The 15,413-nt window shown below is 48.0% G+C and overlaps 1 protein-coding gene across 3 annotated transcripts in view; it reads right to left on the reverse strand.

The window, feature by feature from the left end:
* Window positions 1–15,413, reverse strand: part of plppr1 (phospholipid phosphatase related 1) — a 45,162-nt gene that overhangs the window by 17,750 nt on the left and 11,999 nt on the right. The window contains exon 1 of one of the 3 annotated variants that reach the window (XM_049021056.1): window positions 9,356–9,557. The exons of the other annotated variants lie outside the window; for them this stretch is intronic. The gene's annotated coding sequence lies outside the window, so the exon portion shown is untranslated. Of the gene's footprint in view, window positions 1–9,355; window positions 9,558–15,413 lie in introns of those variants that run through there. 3 annotated transcript variants of the gene reach the window in all.

Here is a 15,413-nt window from a genome sequence, read left to right on the forward strand (position 1 = left end):
GAAGGATGGGGAACCTCAAGAAAGTGCGTCCTTGCAGAAGTACAAACTCCTGAAGGCTCCTCATAATGCCACAGGTACCAGTGGACCTCTAAGAAATCTCCCAGACCAGGCGCCTAATCCCATTTTTCTCCGCTTCTACCTTACCTGCTGCATACCCCAGACGTGCTTAGGTCTCAATTTTCCTTTAGCACCATCCCATCCCAAAACCTCCACGATCAGGCCGAATCTGTGCGTACAATCAGCAGCGGCCTGCATGAGTTCACATTCGAGCAGCCCCAGGAAGTCATCGAGCCGCAGCGCACCTCATCATCTCCATCTCTGCAGAGTGATGAAGTCAGGTGAGATACGAGCAGCTAGATGCTGCCGCTCTACTGGAACGTACCTCCACTTCCAGAAGATTTGAAAACGGCGGACGCGCTGAACCCAGAGAACTGACAAAACACGCATAATAGCAATAACTGTACGGAAATGACTATAACAACAGAATCTTAATGTGATTCCCATCAGAGCTACAGAATTCATTAAGGATCTGAGAACCAAAAATCAAAAGCTTAAGTTACAGGGCTGAACACCCCCCTCCCTGTTGTTCCTAGGATGGTAAAACCTCTCCATTGACAGCCATATACACTCCACATTTGTAATCTGTAACAGTTTCAGATGATTCTAGGTTCCCATTTGCCCGCAGCCTGGATCCCGCTGCAGCGTTTCAACCGCTCTGAACTCCCCGCTTTGCACACTGCATGAATCTACTCATATGCCTGGGAGGGAAACGGCTTGATGATGTAAGAGGTTGAAATTTTCCAGGAAACAAAAACGGCTGCTTCTCTGTCATGCTGTTCGTGACAAAGGTTCCGCAGTTGGGCCGGGAGTCCTCTGCTGACGGACCAACATACCCGCCTGTCACTTTTGCAGTTACCTTCCCAGCACAACCTCCCTTTGCACAGTGAGATTAAGGGTAAGACTCCAGGCTAATTGGAGGCTAAGCACTTTTACATAAAAAAATGTAATAGTTTGGGACGTTTGTGTGTGACCTGGAGATCTTGGTTTAAGCTCCAAGAGAGAGTCTGAACCGCGAGCGAGAAAATTTGATTGGGGATCAAATTGCATCGAAAGAAACAACAGTATCAGTTTTTTTGCTTTATTCTTCAAAGTGAAGGACGACTGCTATGCGACTGCCCAGCAGGATCGGGACTGAAGACAGATGTTCTGAAGAACACAATGACCTACTCATCAAGCTAATTAACTAATCATCCAGCCCATAATTAGCTGAACTAGGTGTGCGGGAAGGGGAGAATAATGAGATGTGACGATGACTCTCTGATCAAGCGAGGGAGACGGTCAAAGAGCAGGAGGCGAGACGGCAGGTGAGCGTGACACCGGATGCGACGCCATTATGGTTACAAACACATCTATCGATATCCGCTGATACTTATCTGATAGGACCTGAATGGGAATTTGACTAAGGCTTTGCAGTGTACCCCCTTATGGTCTAACGAATTAGCTTGTCAAACATGAAACCAAAAACACCCATCAAAGTCCCATCAATGCTTGCTGAACATCAGCATTCATTTGCAGAGTCATTCTGCGGTTGCCTGGTGACGCCCCAAAACATCGCTGGCGGGCTGCAGAATACAACACCGTTCAAGTCTGGGCAGCTAACAGGTGCCTGCTGTGCGCTGTGATCGTCTCCTGCGTCGCTATGAGAGACGGTGGAAAAACATCCAGGGGCCCCATCTAAGATGCCGAGCATGGTGCCGCAAACCGGCTAACGTGCTACCTGTCTTTAGCTTACACTCGGCAGGCTCCTCAAGAAAGGGAGGAAAACGAGGGAGGAGACGAAGGCCAACAGCCGAGATGCCGCTGGGAGACGCAGGGAGAAATGAGGTAAGATGGTAAAAATGCAGAGTAGTCAATCATGAACATGAACCTGAAGAGGTGCCAGAACTGACCGACTTGAACCTCCCCCAGCACCAAGTCCTCTCATGTTTGAATTACGGGGGACTTAAGAGGAATAAGCTTCTCAACCATCCGCACCAAGCCTCAGAAACCTAACGCTGCTCCGTCAATCTGCGCTATGCTCAAGCAAAGGGGAAAGCTGGGCAGAATTAAGGCTGCCATTTTACTGGAAAGTGTCTGGCTGGTTCTGGTCCACTTGCTTTATGTAGCGTAGGGCCCAAGATGACACTTTCTGCGGTGTAGAACCGCAAATCAAAAATGGCACCAAAGCTAAAGCTGAATGATGTTTCACCTCAGACCCTTCAACATGACCACAGGCAAGGTCACTGAGGAGATGGGCGTGTACATGTACAAGTGGGGGGGGGGGGGGGGCAGAGGGTGTACTACGGACTAAGAATAAAACAACAGGAAAGACGTGGACAGACTTCAGAAATCTGGTCCATTTTTGCAATCAGCAAGTCTAGGTCCTCATGCAGTCCCAGTTATCTGGCTTGTTAGCTATAATAGAGCGACCAAAGGTGAGGACCTGCGTGGTCCACCAGCACTGCTGCGAATTATTGAGCTCACCCTCTCTTTGCTAATTGATTAGATACTGGTTTCTGCAGTTGCCTTGTTATGTCCTCGTCCGGAAGTAAGAGATCCCCCCTCTTTGCCTGCCAGCAGTAATTGCATTTTTCCTAACAGCGCACAGCTCCCGATGTTTGGAAAGTGATGGCGACAGAGAGTATAACTGCTGACACAGGGACACGCCGCCTTCGGGGCAAACGGAAGGAGCGGCGTGCTGGCAGTAACATTTGTTTGTACAAATCTGTGGATGTACTCCAGGAAAGGGCTCCGTGCGGCCGGGAAAACGACGCCGGTCCGGGCTTCGAAGAGCAGGATGCACTGGACTCATCTGCTCCAGCAATGGAGACGCCCACTTATTAAAAACAACAACAACAACAACACTAGAGAGATGAAAAACAGTTTATAGTTTAAAACTCCTCCCACATGCTTTAAACACACGTAAACTTATTAAAACACACTTTGTAAACACATGTGATATGTAGATACCGGGGTAAGGATATAAGTAAGATAATAATAATATGTAATGTGTATACACACACACACACACACACACACACACACACACACACATCGCAGAGAATTGTATTGCGTAAGGGAAAAATCCACGATATAGCGGGGTCGCGATAGCTGAACCGCGATATAGCGGGGTCGCGATAGCTGAACCGCGATGTAGCGGGGATCACTGTATTTTATTGCCTACTCTGATCAGATAAGAGAGAAGTTCAAGAATGGACTTTAAAATGATATCGTCTAGCATACTGCTCATTTGAGATCCAGGGACCAAATTTACATTCAGAAATCACTCAAAATCATGGTTAAACCGTGACTAGTCAAGACTGCCCATCCCAACGAGTCCCACATACACCATGAGGGGAATCAGGTGAAGGTCAGGGCGAAGCCCTGGACGGGACACCAGTGCACTGCAGGGCATTCAGTGACACACTGTGAGGTTCTGTAGGGCTGTTATTTGACGAGAGAATGCAGTGTTTAGGATACAGCACAGACACACACATTGAATCCAATGCTCTCCAAATACAAGGTTGCCCATTGACCTCTCAATAGACAGCTATATAAAACATTTTCCACAAAATGACACCAATTCTGTTATGCAACAGACATCCCCCCATCACTAATGTTTTTACAAGAACCACTACAGCGGCCGTCAATTAAAATCAGTCCATCCTTTGCCAGCTCGCACATCTGCAGGACATCAGAGAAAAGTAAATAATACCTCAGGCATCAGTTATGATCCGAATGCACTCAAAAGGAGGAGCAGTTACTCAGGTGTGTGGGAGGCTGGTGTGCGAAGGAGCATTACCCAGATCGTTAGGTACTGCCCCACATCAGCAGTCTGGTTATAATCCACACAGTCTGACTTTAAAATCACCCAGCAGGTTCACAAAGGCTGCAGGTCTAAATCCTGGGGGGGTCCCATACCTCTGTTTGAACAGGAAACTTAAATCTCTGTGTGTAAACGCACGCACGCAGTACATTATAATACCAGTACATTATAAATATCACAATCTAACCACATTATCTAAAAAAATCTGTTGAAACAGCTTCCAAAATCAGTCAGACTCAAAACAAACATTACCCGATGGAAATATAATATTTATCGTTAAGAATCACAACAGCGTTGCCATGGATACTTAAAGCTCCCTTTTTAATACTGTTATAAAAAGAGACCAAATGCTTCTGCTCAGTGCCGTGACGTGCTGCGCGGTGATGATGCGCTCGTCTCGACAGCCTTGGGGATCCACACTTCAAAACCAGGCCCATGAGAGGAGCACCGGTGTGAATTCTGCCGTCGTGGGCGGGAAAAACACTTACGGATCATTTCAACCACGAGTCGTAAATGCCGTAAGGTATGAATCTGGAGGCACCCGGTACCTGATTGACTTGGGTCTAGGGAACATATTATAGCTATCAAATCAAATCAAAGATTATTTTTCGAATGCACAACAGCACAGCAAACAGTGGTACACGCAGGCAATGAAATGAGTATCGTACAGTAAGTAATAGCGATATGTAAAAAAAAAAAAGTAAATAAAATCGCTGCCTGGATCCCTACAAAAAATGCGCGAATTGTCCACACTAACCAGCTATTGAGTAGCACAGGGCAAAGCTACTGAAGCTGGACCACACTTCCTGACATCCTCATGGACACCCACCTCCTGGCTGTAAAGAGACCCATGGAGGTCCTGCCATCGCAGGGCAGTGGATCTCCTGAGACGACCGGCCTTCCTCCTCCGTACCTGGGGGCCTCCTCCTGCTACAGGCGGCCACAAAGGGTCCCCGAACTACCTGCGTTGTGGAGGATGTGAGGTGGTCACGATGGAACGTCCCAAAGAAAGCTGTGCCTAGGATCCCTTAGAACGCAGAACCACACCCAAGTCCCTAAACGTTACACCTATGGCAGGACCTCGTCCAGAAAGACTGTCGGCATTCTAAGACCGCAGGACTGCAGGCAGCGAACAAGGGGCTGCCCGGGTCGTGCATGCGGCTAGGAAAACCAGAGCAGCAGAGGCTGAATCGACTAATATGAGTGGAAAGCACATTAAAACAGGATCCCGGGAGGTCACGCCGTATCGAGGCAACTCTGACCCAAAATGCACTACGCTGTGCCCTTAATTCTGACACAAAGTGTCTTCATTCCTACCAGCATTAAGGAGCCAGTGACGATTTTGAAAAAAGTAGTCTCCATTTCCCCCCTCGAGCAAAAATATTGCCACTTGCACAACGCTTCGAGGGTTGGCTCGCGTCCTGGTACTAATGGTCATGTTTTTCTGAAAACTACAGGGGAAACACAAACCCAAGAACAATTTGTGCCTGAGAGGCAACGTCTCATAAACCGCTGTGAAGTTTATATGGCCGCCATGCTAACAGGAAGATGACTGCGTTTCATCTAAAGTTAGCAATAAATACTGTATCTATAAAAGGGTAAAAGCGCGGCGCGCAGAGGGCCGGCGGCACCACAGGGACACAAACTTAATAAATAAAGCAGGGGTCTTCTGCTGATTCAAATTTTCCAAGAAGAACAAAGAGTTTAAATTGAACGTCGTAATTTCATTGATCCTCATTCAGCTCAATTCCTGTTTCAGCCTTTAGTGAGGTCCAGGCATTTTACTGCTTTATCCACGTTATACAGTTATATTACCGAAATGAAGAAAAATTCTGGATGACACACTGAGGGTTCGAACCCTAGGTCTGTGCAAGCCCCCCCGCCCTCTCTTTGTGGCCTTCCTCTATCCACCTCCAACCATCCAGAGACATGCAGTGGAGGTGGACCGATGTCTCTAAATAGCCATTAATGAGTGCAGGTCTGTATGTGTGCAGGTCTCAAAACACCCTGTGACAGAACGTGTGGGCCCCTTCCTCCCTGGACAGGGTCTGGCCCACCACCCGCCTGACCAAGAGAAGCTGAACAGTCACTGATCCCTCCATACCTGAAGCCGCCAACCCAACCTACACTACAGGGGTGTCTGCGGATATCAGCCCAATGCCACAGATATGCGGGCCTCCTGTTGGGGGCGCTGTATCTTACACAGCCATGGCAATCAGTGCATAGCCAGAGTCAAAGCCAACTAACTCTTCAAGGCCAAGTTTAGGGCACTAATGTCATTTACACAAATCCTCCTCTCAGTTTTGTTTAGATTCATATTCTTAAAAGCTTGATGCGTCGCAGCTTCTAGCCCCGGGTTACTAAACAGATACTAAACATTTGTACTGAAACTGATTACATGTCACTTTACAAAAACCACTTTAAACTAAACAGCATCTGACAGGCCTGAATTTAGAGTGAGACAATGGCGCATTAACTGGCCCGTTCCCCGACTGGATCTGCAGGTACGAATCCCGCCAGAATTCAGTGCTGACTTGGCTGCATACAAATGAGCATGGTATTGCCTGCGCGGGTCCCACGGGCGCAGGGAAGGCACCGGAACGCATGCCAGCGGCGGCCCGCCTTGCCGAGAGCTGACAGCATGCCCTGGGGCCAACCGGCCTCCCCGGGACGGAGCCCGATAACGACGCACTGGGGAAATGCGTGCAGCAGAAATGCCTCCGCGCCGCACATCGCCATCCCGTTTGGTTAAGTCGCCGTGACCAGTGCAGCCGTCCTCCTTCAAATGTGAACTGGCGTGTGGCTAGAGGGCATCAGGACCGCAGCTGATCCGAACTGGCAGTGCAGCCAGGCGTGCCACCTAAAACCGCGGCGGTGCCTCTAGTTACAGCTACAGACTCAGGACTCGACCCACAATGTTGTCCACCCCACATTTCCCTTCACATCATGAGAAGCAAAACATTTCCAGAAGCATCTAAGCAGTCAAAGGCAACTAGAATTAGATATAGACTGAAAATTGCCGAGATTAGATTTAATAGACTAATAAGTTTTATTGTGATACCAAAAAAATAATTCACAGACGGTCACAAGCTCAGAAACGGGTCAAGAAGGAAAAAAACCAACCAGACATAAACACATTTAGGACCATATGACCTCGTCTACAGTACAGGTCACCTGGGCACTCATTAAATTCCAGCTAGTCATTACAAAGCTGCAAAGTAATGATGTAACCCTTCCTTCACTGAGAAAATGGCAGTCAGTTTATTGGCTATATATACAATGCAATGTGATGCATAAGTTTCTCTTAAGAGGTTCATTTCAGACCCTCTCTCTCTCTCTCTCTCTCTCACTCACTCACTCACTCACTCACACAGCCATTTGTGAGGTCACTTGCGTGTTCAGGGACAAATGGTCAATCTCTCTTGGATTCACAGGTACATTTTGGCACAATTCAAAAAAAAAATACAATTGACAGTTGCTACTTTAAAGAGCAATATCAAAGTGGAATGGTCCAGGTTAGCCTACAATATGGTTCATGCCCTCTTTCTGGCAAATTCTACAGATAATTAGTCCAGCGGTCAAGGAATATGGCATTAAAGAAACAACAGCAACGGGCGCCAGGCTGCGTCCTGGTCTGTTTGGGCCAAGAAAGCCCAGATTCAGCTATCAATGGCAGAAAGGCGTCGTACAACGGTACAACAGGTGGGACTCACAGCTCAGCGTCTATCACTGTGGGCTTCCCGAACTTCCTGTTTTGGATCAATTCAGCACATCTGTTTAACCCAATGGGGACCAGAGCGGCAGCCAACAGAAAGTGGGTTAAACCTACACTGACCGTCAGCACATAGCGACAGCACTCGCTGTGACAACACCATCTATCCCATCATCTGGGTCAGAATTCCACCGTACACCCAAGGACTCGCAGACTCGTTCACCCCCATCATCACCATCCCAGCAGGGTTCCACACCATCCCCACTAGGGACAAAAAAAAAAAGGCAAATGTCCAAATCCAAGCTAAAATAAACCATCTCCCAACTGAAAAAGTTTTCCCAAAATCCTCATTGAACCATCAGAGGTAGACTGCAGCAGATTCCCCAAAGATGCTGAAATACTGAATAATTCAGGCTACCTATTCAGCCTCTACACCGCCTTCAAATTTATGCATGCAGTTTCCTCCAGTCCTTTGGGACAAACGTCCTCTTCCAGGCTGCGGACAGGACAGTAATTTTGTGCTGCCAGGCTCATCTCACGCCCCCTGAACTTGCGCAGCGAGTGTCGCTTTCAAAAAGTCTGCTGCTGCAGTTCAGCTCAGCCAGTAGCACTCGGGGTCACTTGACTGAAGAGTTTCCCATAAACAAAAGCCTCTGTTAAAGTTCCAAGGTTTTATTTTAACTCCAGTGCTTGCATGTCCGCGTGGTTTTCCCATCATAAAAAGGACGGACAGCACAGCTGCCGTGGGAACATGTCAGAAAAGTCCCAGCATCCCAAACCATTAAACTCCCGTAGGAGAAGGACATGCTCAGTTTGATGCCTTTCTCGCGTTTATGCACAGGCGGCGGTCATAACAGCACAAACAGCGTGTGTCAGTTACCTACAGTCAGGCTGCTCGTAGGATGTCAAATCCCACACACGCATGGTAGGAAACCCTCACCGTACCACTACACGGGTTCACATGTAGGTCCGCTTTGGGGGTTTAAAGCTTATGAAAGCTATATATTTTGGAGGTCTACTCGGCGAGCATATGGCATATAAATGCCGTTCTTCACGCACATAAAACTCTCCTCAATGCAATCGGGTGGCATGGTCAGCAGTTCAAGGTGTCGCTTGTAAACCAACAAAAGAATCTACCAGTATGAATGGATACGACGGCTTTTAAACATTTGCTTTTTGACTAAAACTAGATCGCATCGGCAGGTGTACAAAGCAACACGTCCGTTCTCTCAATGCCGTCCATTAATATTAAGCATTAGTTTCAATAGAGAAATACATAAAACCTTGGGTGTGTGTGTGCCGTACATGTAACCAGAAGGTGTACCACAACGCCTGAATATCCACCACAAAAAGAAACGGAAAACACATTAATACAGATCGGTAACCAGTGTCATTTTTAAGAATCTGATCTAACACCGTGAGTCAATGTATAAAAGAAGCGACGGCGTGCTTTAGGCGACATCCCCCATCACCCTAACCACATGTACACGCACTTCAGCCCTTATGTTTGTTCATCCACCACCGGTCCCACTACCCAGAAAAAAGCAGCGTCTCCCTTTCTGTGCATCGGGATGCTGACTAGCACTGGAAGACTGCGTTGCCAAACGATGCTCCTGCAAGGTGTATGCTTGCAACAGTCTCTTTGGGTTCAGTACGGCGATTTACATCAGGGAAAAAAAGAAACTTCTGCAACGCGACTTCAAGATGCGACCTTGCACACGTCTTGCGGCGGAGCAAACAATAGCGACACCGCCTCGGCAGCAGCATTTGCAACTTACCGTGTGATCAAGCCGCGCTCCTGTGCAGGCGCAAATCCATCTAAGCGAAAAGCAAGTGGTCCCGGGAAGGACGCATCCTACTCCGAGGTTCTCCTTTTTCTTTTTGTGCGATTCCCCACCCAGCGGTTCGGCGACACGTTCCCGGGAAACGATTAGAGAATGTGCCGTATATTAAAGAGGACGGACAGGGGCGCTGTGAGCAGGAGGCGGAGCGTAACAGGCGGACACACGGAGCTCAGTCAGGCATACAGAGACCAGACGCACACACAGCAGAGAGAGGGGGACACGGAGAGAGCGAAGGACACACAGCAAAGAGGGGGACACGGAGAGAGCGAGGGACACGCAGCAAAGAGGGGAACACGGAGAGAGCGAGGGACACGCAGCAAAGAGAGGGGGACACGCAGCAGAGAGAGGGGGACACGGAGAGAGAAAGGGACACATAGCAAAGAGAGGGGGACACGGGGAGAACGAGGGACACACAGCAAAGAGAGGGGGACACGGAGAGAGCGAAGGACACACAGCAAAGAGGGGGGGACACGGAGAGAGCGAGGGACACAGCAGAGAGAGGGGGACACGGAGAGAACGAGGGACACACAGCAAAGGGGGGGACGCGGAGAGAGCGAGGGACACGCAGCAGAGAGAGGGGGACATGGAGAGGGCGAGGGACACACAGTAGAGAGGGTGACGTGGAGAAAGCGAGGGACACGCAGCGAAGAGAGAGGGGGAGTGATGGATATGGAGAGACTGGAGGGAACACGCAGTAAAGTGAGCGGATACAAACAGACCAGGGGACACACCATAATGGGAGGACATGGAGGAACTGGAGGATACACAGCAAAAGACGGGGGACGCGAGGTAACGGGGACTGTAACGAGGACAACATCAGGGGGACACCCGGAGACCAGGAGGCAGTGAACGAGACCGGCTGCCCAAATGCTTAATGGAACGCAAAAATCAAAGCTGACATAGTCTTTCCCCTGATGACTTCCCATCCAGAACAAGGTGTCTGAGTGTGATACCATGGTCGGATAATAAACCAGTATACATATACGAATAAAAACTAAACGAGTATGTCCGCTAAAACACACCAACACACTAATCATCTATCAGTTATTTCGTGCCTATGACTTTCAATGTGGAACGGTGTTATTCAAAAGCGACACCACATTTCTAAAGTTTGACTTAAATAATTAAAAATCAATCCCCTTGCGATCATTGAGAATGTCAAGGCTCTTTGTGCGTGTTCTTCAATGACTGCTGTCCCTCACAGAAGCCTCATTGCCCAGCGATTTGTTTCTTGAGGCAGTGATGAAGACATAATCTCAGTTCGTCCCTTCGGATGATCCGCCGAAACTCCGTTTCGATGACTGTCCCTTGGCAACTGTACACCTCATTTCCGGGAGACCAGAAGCCCGCAGGCGCGGCTGAAGGGTAACTCAGCAGTTTAACACCGATCCGAGCCTCCCCGTCCGCACAGCCCCGGCAAATGCAGCGGAATTCTCAATCATTCAGACTCATTTCTAGCTTACGCAGTTTCGTGATCTGGGAGGCATTCTTGGGGTCCAGCTTGAAGAGATGAAGACAGCTCCTCCATAAATGTCTGATTTGTTAGACGAGACAGTGAAGCCCACGCGGGCTAGCAGGAAAACTTCCCGATTAGTGATTATGGTGCAGCTCTCCTGTTGCAGCCAGGGTAAAATAATTAGCAGGCGATTTGAAAATGCAAATTCTGTGCAATAAACAAGAGCGTTAAGGGTTTTATGTTTATAGAGCTTACATCTGCGGATGCCATTAAACGAATACCAGTATTTACCAGTATTTATTTCCTTACTAGTTTCAACACGTTTACACACACACTTTACGAGTTTTTGCAACAAGAATTGTTGATTTTTTTTTTTTGAAACAACTGAGTTTTCAATTCACATTTAATTGCATATTAATATACAGCTGTGTCCAAAAGTTTTGAGGCAGACATAAAAATTTCCACAGAGTCTGCAGCCTCAGTTTTTATGGTGGCATTTTGCATAAACTCCAGAATGTTATGAAGGTGATCCACTGCATTTCAGTCCTGCAACAAAAGGACCTGCTGACATCATTTCAGTGATTCTCTCATTAACACAGGTGAGAGTGTTGAGGAGGACAAAGCTGGAGATCACTCTGCCATGCTGATTGAGATAGAATAGCAGACCTTCCTCTGTTAACCATGGAAACTAGCAAGCAAACACATGCAGTCATCATTGCTTTGCACAAAAAGAACTTCGCAAGCAAGGATATTGCTGCGAGTAAGATTACACCTACATCAACCATTTATCAAATCATCATGAACTTCAAGGAGAGAGATCCAACTGTTGTGAAGAAGACTTCAGGGCACCCAAGAAGGTCCTGGTGTTTGCTGGACTGTCTCCTAAAGTTGATTGCAGGATTGGGGGACCACCATGCAGTGCAGAGCTTGCTCAGGAATGGCAGCGTGCAGGTGTGCATCTGCACGCACAGTGAAGGGAAGACTTTTGGAAGATGGCCTGGTGTCAAGAAGGGCAGCAAAGAAGCAACTCCTCTCCAAGAAAAACATCAGGGGCAGACTGATATTCTGCAAAAGGTACAGGGGTTGGACTGCTGAGGACTGGGGCAAAGTCATTTTCTCTGACGAATCCCCTTTATGATTATTTGGAGCATCTGGAGAAAAGACTGTCTGGAGAAGAAAAGGTGAGCACTACCATCAGTGCTGTGTCATGCCAACGGTAAAGCATCCTGAGACCATTCATGTGTGGGGTTGCTTCTCAGCCAAGTGAGCACGCGTGCTCACAATTTTGCCCAGGGACACAACCATGACTAAAGAATGGTACCTAAACGTCTTTGAAGAGCAACTTCTCCCAACCATCCAAGAACATTTTGGTGATGAACAATGCCTTTTCCAGCATGATGGGACACTGTGTTATCACTTTTGCCTTATGGCAAAGTGGCTCAGGTAACAAAACATCAACATTTTGGGCCAACCATAGCCAGGAAATTCCCCAGACTCCATTGAGAACTTGAGGTCAACCCCCAAAAGGCGGGATTGACAAACAAAAACCCACAAATTCTGACAAACTCCAAGCATTAATTATGCAAGAATGGGCTGCCAACAGTCAGGATTTGGCACAGAAGTTGATTGACAGCAGCCAGGGCGAATCGCAGAGGTCTTTAAAAAGAAGGGCCTACACTGCAAATGTTGACTCTCTGCATAAACTTAATGTCAATAAAGGCCTTTGGAAATTCTTGTAATTATACCTCAGTATACCATAGAAACATCTGACAAAAAGATCTACAAACACTGAAGCAGTGTTCTCAAAACTTTTGGCCACAACTGTATTTTTTAAATATAGGTGACTACTTGTTGGGGGGGGTTACCTCCCATTTCACCAATATTGAGGAGGGGCCATTGTACTAAAATGTATAGTGACTCTTACAAATCTCTCCCAAGGTGCCGGTCATCTGACTGTGGAGAGTCAATTTAATGAGTAACAGTTTGGGGTGGGGTCTTGGAACCTCCACACGAAAGCGGCTGCGTGTGCTGCACCCCTGCTACCCCCTAAAGAAAAATCAACCAATTAACCAAACTTTTGACGCCACCGTCAGCCACCCGTACCTCCATGAAAAATGTGCTGGGCAGTCAGATTCGTTACCAGTTTGTTTTTTTTCCCCAAAACCAGTCATCCCAAACTTTTCCATTTCAGCAAAGCTCCCCTTCTTCCCTGTCCTGTCCACGACAGCGGCCGAGATTTTAGGCCGCCTCCTCATGGCCCATGGGTCAGGATCTGATGGGGAAGTCGTGAGCGTCTGTCTCCCCGGGCCATCTGGCACCGAAAGGAGAGAGCGCTGGCGTGGGTGGGGGGGCGTACACTCTTACTGCAGCCTTCGCAGTGAACGTGTAAACCAAGGACAGCCGGGAAGTGAGACAGCAGACGGGGGGGGGCATATATCCTTCACCATCAACAGCACACAGGCCAGCTCTCACTAGAATGCTGTCTGCCCCCCCATGCCCTCCAGCGACACTCCAGATCAGTGGACCTAATTAAATTAGACTTAACACTCCTGCCCAGGAGTGGAGGAAACACATGCAGAGGTTCCCCCCCCCCCCCCCCCCCCCACTAGACACACCCAAAGAAGCGCTGGTAAAAATTCAAGCAATCTGCATAAGTCTGTCTGTGCAGTGAGGGTGTGTCATTACTGCGCACATGCAGGTCAGTCCAAAGGGAATCTGGGGGGGTGTCTGACAAGCACGACCACATTCTTTTAATGGGCCCCCGGTGCAAGATCATTTGTGGGGGGGGGGTGGGCGGGGGTCCTTGCCTAGACATGCAACAAAGCCTCTGACCCTTAATGGTGAAATGTTACAAATGTACAATGTACCTCATTGTAAACCTTACGGATACAATGAGAAGTTTTACAGCCTTATCATTGAAAAGAAAAAAAAAAATTGTAAATTGGACAATCTAAGCGAGCCAGATAAAGGGGATACTGATATACATCCAGTTTGGTTTCTGGCAGTTCATACTGCAATGCACTGCGCTTGAGTAATTTAAGCTAATAGATCAATAGCCTCCTAATCTTTCCTGCGAAGGTGGCCTAAGCCCCCCCCTCCATTTCTGCAGGCCCCAGTGTAGCCGCACTGCCTGTTGGTCTGCTAGCGTGTGGGCGTTAGTCTGTCCGTTTCGTGTCGAGGTTCTGCTTATAGACCCCGTGAGCATCAGCGTCGGGGCTCCTCACTGTCATCATCTCTAACATCGTCGTCTTTGCACTGCGGCACGTGGGATAAGCAGCACAGATATCTGCACCTTGCAACATCACTGACGAGGAGGAGCAGAAGTGAAACACAGAATAATTACTGTAGTAAACCAAACATGCGTTTATAAGGCTTCAGATGGAGGCTTTATTTAAACCCATGAAGACAGCTATGCAGATGAAAACAGGACCAACAGAGCAGCAGCTGGGGGAGGGAGAGGGTCACACGTCCCCCCAGGTAAAAACGCCCTGTACATCGTCGCCACGGTGACAAGACACCTTGGGACTCGTGCCCAAGCTCACTCATATGTCCACTCACTGCTCATATGTAAACATCCTTCTATACACAAAATACGCAAGGATTTGTAGGGAATCAGGATTCGATACCAGGACAACAGAGATTAGAGGAACAGGATGAGTACCACTGGGGGCTCTGCGTACGAGGAACGCTTTGGTATCCATTCATACTCAGTCCACAGGCTGCGCGGAGTACAGTCAGAAGAGGCTTAATGTAGCCACTGCTAAGGGACGCAACTGATACCAGCGAGTTTCGATCCTGCTTTATAGAGCCAAACAGCTCAATGCAGATTAAAGAGCTTTTTCATTAGGAAACGGCAAGATTGTGCATTTCCAACTCTCAGACAAAAAAACATGGGTTTTTAAATACACCTTTCATCACGCAGAAAGGAAGCATACCGAAGGGTCCGTTTTTAAAAGCTATGCAGACCGCCACAGAGACCACAAGCACCTGGAAGACTGTTCCCTTTTCATCTGGATTTTACAGGGGCGGGCTTGACGTCACGCATCTTTGTTTTTTTTAAAGCTTGGTATCACATTCCATTGACACTTAGAGCAGTACATAATTTGCATATGGATCCATTTGCATCTCATTTACATGCAGCATAATAATGTCGCTTAGCAACAGATGACGCTCTCTGTTCAGGCGTTCCCGAGTAGCGTGATGGAGACCAGGCCACGGATACCTCCAGCATCTAAAAACTAAATTACAGGAGCGAAGCAGAGTGATGAATGAAGGTGTCAGGGCCCGCTATTGTTCAAGCGTTTAATGCCATGTACAGCTCCTAGCCGTCTGCAGGAAAAAAAGCTACAGGCCGCGTTACACTAGGCACATGCACAACATCTGTACATCCAGCACCCGCACACCCAGCAATGAAAAATGCTAATCAAAAGGATTATCAAAAGATACACAGCATAGACCCTAAATTCACCGACAATGTCAAAAAGCTTAAGATTCACGGAAAAAGTCATTTGGCCGTAATTTTTATTCGAAACCGAG

The sequence above is a fragment of the Brienomyrus brachyistius genome, chromosome 7 (assembly GCF_023856365.1).
Source record: "Brienomyrus brachyistius isolate T26 chromosome 7, BBRACH_0.4, whole genome shotgun sequence".
Classification (NCBI taxonomy): domain Eukaryota; kingdom Metazoa; phylum Chordata; class Actinopteri; order Osteoglossiformes; family Mormyridae; genus Brienomyrus; species Brienomyrus brachyistius.